This window comes from Meriones unguiculatus, chromosome 6, assembly GCF_030254825.1.
Source record: "Meriones unguiculatus strain TT.TT164.6M chromosome 6, Bangor_MerUng_6.1, whole genome shotgun sequence".
Lineage (NCBI taxonomy): Eukaryota > Metazoa > Chordata > Mammalia > Rodentia > Muridae > Meriones > Meriones unguiculatus.
Window position 1 is genome coordinate 162,821 of NC_083354.1, and position 8,638 is coordinate 171,458.

The 8,638-nt window shown below is 39.6% G+C and overlaps 1 pseudogene; it reads left to right on the plus strand.

Moving 5' to 3' along the window:
- The window catches only part of LOC132654795 (zinc finger protein 717-like), a 9,476-nt pseudogene extending 3,995 nt beyond the window's left edge, over positions 1–5,481 (plus strand).
- Positions 5,482–8,638: the final 3,157 nt, after the last annotated feature.

Consider the following 8,638-nt stretch of genomic DNA (forward strand, 5'->3'; position numbering starts at 1 on the left):
ATAATGGGATTTGGGAATGGATGAAGGTGGGACTGAGAGGAGAGACTGAGGGTGTTTCAATCAGGCCATAAAGTGAACAAAATAAATAAATAGGAAAACAATTTAAAATAGCCCCTTACCTATTTTTGGGTCAATATATTTTTTACTTTTTTTATTTAATACAATTCATTCACTTTGTATCCTGTCTATAGCCCCTTCTCTCCCCCCTCCCAGTCCCACTGTCTTTCCCTCATCTCCTCCCATGCCTCTCCCCAAGTCCAGGTGGATCAGCTGGACACCAAGAGGACCTCTTCCCCATCCACCTGACCCTAGTATATCAGGTCTCATCAGGACTGGCTGTATTTGTCTTCTGCTGAGGTCTGGTAAAGCTGTCCCCACCTCAGGGGAAAGTGATCAAAGAACTAGCCACTGAGTTCATATCAGAGACAGCCCTTATTCCCCTTACTATGGTACCCACTTGGAGACTAACCTGGCATGGGCTATATTAGAGCAGGGGTTCTAGGATATCTCCATGCATGTTACTTGGTTGGAGTATCAGTCTCAGAAAAGACCCCCTGGGCACAGAATTTTTGGTTCTGTTGGTGACCTTGTGGACTCCTGTCCCCTCCAGGTCATTCTATCTCCTTCTTCTTTCCTAAGATTACCTGCACTCTCTCCAAAGTTTGGCTATGGGTCTCAGCATCTGCTTCAATACCTTACTGGGTAGAGTCTTTCAGAGGCCCTCTCTGGTAGGCTACTGTCTGGTTCCTTCGAAAAAACTTTTTTTAAAGGAACGAATGAAGGAAGAAAGGAAAACAGGAAGGAGAAAAGAAAGGAGAGCATAGCTTTAGTCCCAGCATTGGGAGGCAGAAACAGGAAGATCTCTGTGAATTCCAGGCCAACTTTGTCTACAGAGTGAGTTCCAGGAAAGTCAGAGCTACATAAAGAAACCCTGTCTTAGCCAAACAATATGACAAACTAGGGGAGACTTGTGGAAAAGTGAGAGGAAGGATTGAGGGAGATAGTGCAGTCAAGCAAACCACAAGACCTGTAGAATAAAGTAACCTGGGCTCATTGGGGCTTACAAAGATTGAACCACCAACCAGAGGGCATTAATGGGATGGACCATGTAGCAGATGTTCAGCTTAGTCACCATATGGGTCCCCCAACAAGGTGAGTAGGATTTGTCTCTGACTCTGTTGCCTGCATCTGGATCCCTTTCTCCTAGCTGGGCTACCTTGTAAGGCCTTAGTGGGGGAGGATGTGCTTAGTCCTACTGTGACCTGAGGTGCCAGCGTGGGTTGGTACCCATGGGGTGTATACTCTTCTCTGAGAAGGAAAAAGGTGGGGGCTTAATGAAGAGATTGGGAAGAAAGGAGGAAGAAGGCTAAGATAAGGCTGTCAAGTGGTTAAATAAATAAATAGGTAAATGGAAGAAAAAATGAAACCCTGTTTTAAAAACAGGTGAGGAAAAAATAGTCAACCATCTTTTATATTTAATAGAATTTTAATATTTCATAGCAATAGAAGGAATAAATTTACAGAAGGAAACCCTTAAACAGCACTAAAGTACTGGATTACAGCTTCCTATGGTCATGTGTGGCCAGATGAGAAGAAAAGCCTGACAGGGTAATTGAAGGTGCCAGGAGAGTAACTGTATATGAACGAAGTCTTGGCGACTTTCAGGAAACTTGCACATCTATCTTCACAACCAAGGAGCACACCAACACAGCCCACTGGCTTCTCTACACAGTGATGGGTTTATTCTCACTTGGTGAGGAGACTGTACTGATTACTCTGCTTCACACACACAAGAGGAAATGCACCCTCAGGTTCAGTCTGCTGGTTTCTCTTCCTCAACCAGGCATCCTGACACACCCCTACAGCCCAGTCCCAAGAATCCTTCAAATCTAGTTCCCAGGAATACTTTCCAAAGGTGAAGCTCCATGATCCCCAGGCAGCAAAATAGTGTCCCGCATATTCCACTATTATTTCATAAGTAAAGGCACTTTCTGATAAAGAAGAACAGATATCATATACATGAAACCAATCTCAAGCATCATACACAAGCAATTGATTATTCCTGTCTAAAGTATATTTTTAGATTGCTAAGGCAGATTGGTCAGTTTTATAGCATACTTTAAGGATCCTGGCTTGCACTGATGACTATACTCACCTTCTGAACATGTCTTCCAAATCCTGCAAAGACAACAAGAATAGTTTAGATTTCTGAAGAAATGACATACAATGTTTGTATATGAAGTTCATACAAATGTTAGTCATCATCACACTTATTGATCTTTCAAATTTATTTTGATGTCTTAAGAGAATACCAACCAAGCAAATGAGCAGAAGAGAATTCTTGAAGAAATCAGACTATGAGGGCAATAATTAAGAAGAACATGCATACATAGTGAACATACATTGCTTTACAACCTGCAGCTGTTTACAAATGTGACATTCTTTGAGCCTGTCCACAATGCACAGGCATGCTTTTACTAAGACTACTTTAAAAGTATGACCTCACCCCTGCCTGACACCACATGCCTAAAATTCCAGAATTTGGGGTTTTAAGACCTCAGGATTACTGTGAGTTTCAGGCCATCATTCACCACCAAAAAAAGTTCATACTTCGAAGATTCATCTTCCAAAGAACACACAAAATTACATTTTGTAAAGAGAAGAAAATAACTATAAATTTCATTAAAACTGTACATAATTTTAAAGTAGAGACAAAAAGGATGAATATGTAGTAACAGGAATAACTCGGTTTGGGATTTCAAGGAAGCAAGCTACAAAAGCAAAAAAATAAGGAGATGTTCAATGGGGAATCCACTGACACAGGGTCAAAAGCTTGCTCTTTTAAGGTTATGACAGAACATAGTGTCTCCAGATTATCCCTAAAATCCACTAACAATAGTGCAGGGAATGTAGACAGCTATCTTAGATGTAATAGTCACAGTGTGGGCCTCAGATAAAGAAGCTCTTTCATGCACTCCTCCATGCTCCCCTGGAGCAGCACCACATATGGCTGCTGGGACACTGTCATCAGCTCCCGATACATTTCTATTAGTTGATCCCACTTTTGGACCATCAGGTCTTCACTTTTCCAGAGTTTCTCTAAAATAGTTTGACCTTCATTTTCCATACACTGTACATGCTGCTCTTCTTCTGCATTGAAAACTGTATGGAATTTCCAAGATTCAAACTGGATGGCAGAATTTTGAATACAGTGGAGAAAGGAAAAGGAGGCAAAACTATTGAAAAAAGATTAGTACATCTAAGCAACTTTAAATGGGATTGACTTCCTGTAAGCATAATGAATACAAAGAAGTTTCTGTTAAATCAAATGTCATGACTAAGGTAGTGAAGGCAACTTTCAGTAACAACTGTAACCCCACTAAACAACAAGCTACATTCTCAGGGAGGAAATATTGTACATGCCTTGAAAGAAGGAAAACATTTACTAGCAAATTAGGCCTTAAACATTTTTTTAAGTTTTATTAATTATACTTTATTCACTTTGTATCCCTCCATAAGCCCCACCTCCTCCCCTCCTAATCCCACCTTCCCTATCCCTTCTTCAAGCATGCCCTTCCCCGAGTCCACTGATAGGGGAGGTCCCTCTCTCCTTCCTTCTGATCTTAGTCTATCAGATCTCATCAGGAGTGGCTGAGTGGCTGCATTATCATCTTCTGTGTCCAGGTAAGGCTACTCCCCCCTCAGGGGTAGGTGATCAAAAAGCATGCCAATCAGTTTATGTAAGAGGTAGTCCCTCTTCCCATTACTATGGAACCCACTTGGACACTGAACTGCCATGGGCTACATCTGTGAAGGGTTTCTAGGTTATCTCCATGCATGATACTTGGTTAGAGTATGAGTCTCAGGAAAGACCCCTGTGTTCAAATTTTCTGGTTCTGTTGCTCTCTTTGTGGAACTCCTATACTCTCCAGATCTTACTATTATTTCCCACATCTTTCATAAGATTCCATGCACTCTTCCCAAAAGTTGGCCATAAGTCTCAGCATCTGCTTTGATAGTCTACAGGGAAAAGCCTTTCCATGGTCCTCTGTGGCAGGTTCCTAACTTATTTCCTGTTTTCTTCTTCTTCTGATGCCCATCCTCTTTGCCTTTCAGGATGCGGACTGATCACTTTAGTTAGAGTCCTCCCTCTTGTTTAGTTTCTTTACAAGTACAGATTTTAGTAGGTTTATCCTATATTATATATATATATGAGTGAGTATATACTGTGTGTGCCTTTCTGCTTCTGGGACAGCTCACTCAGGATGATCTTTTCCAGATCCCACCATTTACCTGCAAATTTCATGATTTCCTCATTTTTCATTGCTGAGTAATATTCCATTGTGTAGATATAGCACAATTTCTGAATCCTCTCTTCAGTTGAGGGGTGTCTGGGTTGTTTCCAGCTTCTGGCTATTACAAATAAAGCTGCTACAAACATGGTTGAGCAAATGTCTTTATTGTGTACTTTTCCCTCTTTTGGATATATGCCTAGGAGTGGTATGGCTGGATCTTGAGGAAGTGCTATTCCTAGTTTAGACCTTAGAGTTTATCAGAGGACACATAAAGAAAGAAAGCTCATGTGTGCATTCAGTGTGAGAAACACTTTAGCACTAAATCTTCCCTTACTATTCATCAGAGAATTCACACAAGAGAAAAGCCTTTTAGATGCAGTGAATGTGATAAAACCTTCAGGCAAAAGTCAGCCCTCATTGTACATGAGAGGACTCATACTGGGAAGAATCCCTTTGAATGTTGTGAGTGCGGTAAAGCCTTCCAATATAAGTGGTACCTCAAAATGCACCAGAGAACTCACACTGGTGAGAAACAGTATGAATGTAAAGACTGTGGAAGAGCCTTTCTGAAGAGGTCATACCTCAGAATGCATCAGGGAACTCACAAGAGTGATAAACATTATGAATGTGAAAAATGTGGAAAAACTTTCCATGATAGGTCATACTTCAACATGCACCATAGAACACACACTGGTGAGAAGCCCTATGCATGCAATGAGTGTGGAAAAGCCTTTTACCAAAAGTCAGACCTCAGGAGGCATCAGAGGATCCACAACAGTGAGAAATTACCTGAATGTAAAGAGTGTGAAAAAAAGCCTTTCAAAATAAGTCATACCTCACAACTCATCAATGAATGTAAAGTGTGGAAAAGCATTTCAAAACAAGTCGTATCTCAACAAGCATCAGATAAGTCATGTAGGTGAGAAGTCCTATGAATGCAATAAATGTGGGAAAACCTTTCAGTGGAAGTTAGTCCTCAATGAGCATCATAGAATTCACACAGGTGAAAAGCCCTATGAATGCATTCAGTGTGGGAAAACGTTTGGCTATAAATCATCCCTTATTGTACATGAGTTGATTCATTCTGGGAAGAAACCCTATGAACGTCTCTGTATGTGGAAAAACCTTTTCACAGAAATCAGACCTAAGTAGGCATCAAAAAACTCACAGTCATGGGGAGCTATGATGATAATGGGTACAGAAAGATATTTGCCTGACATTTAAGCCTCAGAATAAACCATGTACTCCAAGAATCCACTTAAGGATGAGTAGTATAGGTTTTCTTTCTATAAAACAAATCTCAGTTTACAGGAGAGAACACACCCGGGGTGAGAAAGTTTAGGAATTATTGAATGAATATAAAGGAAGTTTCACCAGAACTTGCACTTAAGCAGTTGTAAGGAAAGTCACACAGAAGAGAATTTTTATAAATGTAATACATGTGGAAAAATGTTTTACTAGAGGTCAAAACTTGGTGTGTTTCTAAGTATTTATGTAGGAGAAACATGAATCTCAAGAATATAAGAGTTGTAACCATGTGTTTTCTTTGATATAGCTGAGATAACTCATATTGAAGAGAATATCAATGCCATGAATGTGGAAAATACTTCTATAACATAATTTAGAAACAAATTGTGAATATGATTAATGTTGGAGATCATTTTGACCTCATTCATGCCTTAATATTCATGAGAAAGTCGACATGGGAAAAACCTCTTTAAGAAATATAATCATTAGAAAACTGCCTGGAAGTCACACCTTGTTAAATATGAGATCATCCTGTGAGGAGAATCTCTGTGAATGGGGTCGTTGTGGCAACATTCTGCTAGCAGTTTCCCCAAGCATGCATCAGAGAACTCACTTGAGAAAAGAAAGCTTCTAATGTTGAAAACCTATTAACTACCTATCACACCTCAGCAGGGATCAGACAGCACAGTCTAAGGGAAGTCTTACAGTGTGGAAGAACATCGTTAGAAATCAGCCTCCACTTGTTGCCATCACAAGTTAAGTGAGCTACTCTTAGGTCATGAACCCTAGTGCTTTTAGACTTGGCAATCTGAAGAATAGCAGGCAGTTTTTTCCAGTTTCTGTGTCATGTCAGAGTGAGGTGCATGTTACCCCAAGGATATCTTTGCAAAAGTTGTTGAGAGATATTTTCTGGGATTTAAGATTTGTTTGAAGAAAACATCTTTCTCCTTTATTTCTCTTTTATATGTCTGGTACATTAGTGAGAAATAAATGTCTGTAATGTTTAGTCTTCTCGACTGTGATTTCTTCTCATTATATTGCTAACAGTTCATTATTGGCAAGTCACTTTATGAATATAGGGAATCTTTCTGAGAGATGTTAAGTAGCCTTTTATACTCCATACAGTACCTTCATACAGAAGAGAAGCCTGCCTTTTCATTTTCCATTTCCAGGTTAATTCTAGAAGAATCAAGTGTGGAAAAACCCACAATGAATCTTTTTTGTGAATGCATTTTATCATGCAGGTATAGCTCATTGCAGAAAAAAGTAGATAATTGTTAATTTTTTTTAAATAATGTATCAGATTCCTTGGAATTGGTGGTACAGATAGTTGTGAGCTACCATGTGGGTGCTGGGAATTGAACCCGGTCCTTTGGAAGAGCAGACAATGCTCTTAACCATAGAACCATCTCTCCAGGCCCATCAGATATTTTCATAGTAATTCCAGTTTTATATAAAATTGTAATAAACAGAGATGTACCAATTCATGTATTATGCATATGGACACAGGTAATGTTAAACATAACTTTAACAACAAATATTTGAGTCTTCACCAGACATGAAGCCTGAGTAGTGATACAGTCTGTGCTGGTATATTTGACTAAGCTTGGAGACATTCTTGTTTACTTAACTGGATGTTGGTAGCTGCTGAGTGTCAGCTCCTGGGTAGTAGTCAGCTCCAGGGATCTGATACATTGCTATTGAAGCAGTGACCAGTCCCCCTCTCCCCCCAGTATCTGGATTAATGAATAGGTGTTTCATGTTAGAGATTTCTCAAAATTGGATCCCTTAATGGTGATGAGACAATACATGCAGCAAATATGATAAATGCTGTGAGAAATTAGTGTGCTCTGCCATTTTCAGTTGCTGTAATAAAACACTTGATGTTTAGAACTTTTATCAAGAAATTAAATTTATTTTGATGACAGCCTTTTAGGTTAAAAATGCAAGAGCAGGTAGTTTCATCATTTTAGCATCTACTGTAGATGTACTTGGTTGTTTTATAATATATTGGAGAGTCACAAAGGGATCAAGCTAAGTAAAGAGAGAAAACAAATGTGCTTTGGCATTGCACTAAAAACAATACAAACTGATGGGACTAACTATGAGATTATCACAATCTCTTTTGTGGCATTTCCCCTTGATCCAGTCACTATGTCCTCCCCTCATCACAATATAGTTAGTAGAGATTCACTCACCTTTCAGCATTACTGCACCATGGGCCAAGTTGTACTCAGCACGTCAGCACGCCAACCTTTGAAAGGAATTTCACATTCATACCATTGCCAACTCATATCATTTTGAGTATGAAACATAGAATTATACCATGCTTGTTTTTTTACTAACGTATATAAAATTTTAATTTACCTAAGCATTTTTGTTGTTATTTTGAGCCAGGGTCTCTTTATTATGTAGCTCTTTCTGCCCTGGATCTTGCTATGCAGACCAACCTGACCTTGAAACTTTGAATGTTGACCATGCTAACCTTGAACTCACATATCTGCTTTTCTCCTTTTCCCAAGTCTAGGATTAAAGGTATGTGTCCCGACCCGAGGGACTTCAAGGGGTTCCTAAAGAGAGGGGTGGAAGGAATGAGGTAGAGAACAAGAGACGCAAGGAATGAAGGCTAAGTCTGTTTGTCTGATCAAAGCCTCGTTTATTAGAAATGTTTACCCAACTTATATAGGGAGAAGGCAAGAAAAGAGGGAAGGTTAAATTACTGCTGCAGGAGATAGGAAGAGTGCTTTCACAGCTTAAATATTGCACCTGAAGATACTGTGAGGATGTTTTCTTAAGATATCTCACGGATGCTCTACAACTAAGAGACAGATGTCCTCACAAATCTATCACCCATGATTTAGGGTCCTAGGTAACTCTTTCACTAAATAGCTTTAGGTCTCCACTAAATGACCTTTGCTCACTATTTGGCTTTGGCTTCAGTAAATAGCTTTGTCTCCACTAAATAGCCTTGGCTTATTATTTGACTTTAGCTTCAGTAAATAGCTTTGGCTCCCGGCAGGTATGTGTCACCATTCCTAGCCAGTTTTTATTTTTATTACCCAATCATAAGTAAAGTAAAACACTCCCCCCCCCCA